We start from the raw sequence: 1,432 nt of genomic DNA, 5'->3' as shown, positions 1-1,432 counted from the left end.
TTACTGTTTTCCACAGTGCCTGTACCAGTTTACATTCCCACTAACAGTTAAAAGTTTATTTTTAAAGTTTATTTTTAAACAAAAAATGCTAGAGAAGATAAAACTAAATAAAAAATTCTGATATCAAATGCTATTTAATTAGCAATGAAGCATTCACTTTAAGTGAATAAAAATGTATCTTTTTTTAAAAGATTTTATTTATTTATTTGACAGAGAGAGAGATAGCTGGTGAGAGAGGGAACACAAGCAGGGGGAGTGGGAAAGGAAGAAGCAGACTCCCAGCAGAGGAGCCCTATATGGGGCTTGATCCCAGGACTGTGGGATCACGCCCTGTGCCGAAAGCAGATGCTTAACGACTGAGCCACCCAGGCGCCCCTGAATAAAAATGTATCTTGAAAGAGAAAAAAGATAATCATACCTGCTCATCAAAGACATAATTAAAATTTAAAAAGACAAAGATACAGTGCGGGAGAAAATAGTCGCAAAACATAACTGTCAGGGTGACCTAACAAAAAATTCTCTCTTATGTAAAAGCAATTAGAAAACTTGCAAAAATTGTTAGAATCTATATTTTTAAAATTAACTAAAGGCTTGCAGCAATCCAGGGAGAATTTATTCAAGAAATCTTGATTAAAAACAATGAGTTTTGGTGTTTATTGACTTGCACTATTCTTATCCCCTTTTCTCAACCTCCATGATACCCTAGAAAACTAACAGCTAGCTATCATGGTGGAAATCAGCAGCCTGGCAGCCAACACAGGGGCCGAACAGGATTGGAGGTTCTTCATAACCTCATTCTCACAGATGTGTTATCACTTTACATAACTGGTAGTTCCCCAGAACACCACAGTTTCGGACTATCTTCATTTCACTTGACTTAGAGCTCACCTAATGCAAAAAACCTTTATTCAGGGGCGCCTGGGTGGCTCAGTCGTTAAGTGTCTGCCTTTGGCTCAGGGCGTGATCCCGGAGTTCTGGGATCGAGCCCCACGTCAGGCTCTTCCACTGGGAGCTTGCTTCTTCCTCTCCCACTCCCCCTGCTTGTGTTCCCTCTCTCGCTGGCTGTCTCTCTCTGTCAAATAAATAAATAAAATATTTAAAAAATAAAAAAATAAAAAAATAAAAATAAAATAAAAATAAAAACCTTTATTCAGGGCATTTTGATGAAATCATTTAGAGGTAGTTGTTTGAATTTCAGACTTCCTGAAGAGGTCAATAAGAGTTAGGGCAAATGATAGATGAACCAAAAACTTGAAGAGGAAAAGCTGGGGAATGAGATATCCATAGAGGATTTGAAAAACCCTGACATACACCTGTGAATCCAGAATGCCACAAACATGTATAGGACTATGCACATACCCAGAGACCTAAACTCTCTGTCCGGTTGACCTCAAAACTATACACAAGCAATAAGCAAAGGCTCAGGTACAGT

The sequence above is a fragment of the Ursus maritimus genome (genome assembly GCF_017311325.1).
Source record: "Ursus maritimus isolate PB19 chromosome X unlocalized genomic scaffold, ASM1731132v1 scaffold_X1, whole genome shotgun sequence".
NCBI lineage: Eukaryota > Metazoa > Chordata > Mammalia > Carnivora > Ursidae > Ursus > Ursus maritimus.
This window is presented reverse-complemented; position numbering follows the sequence as displayed.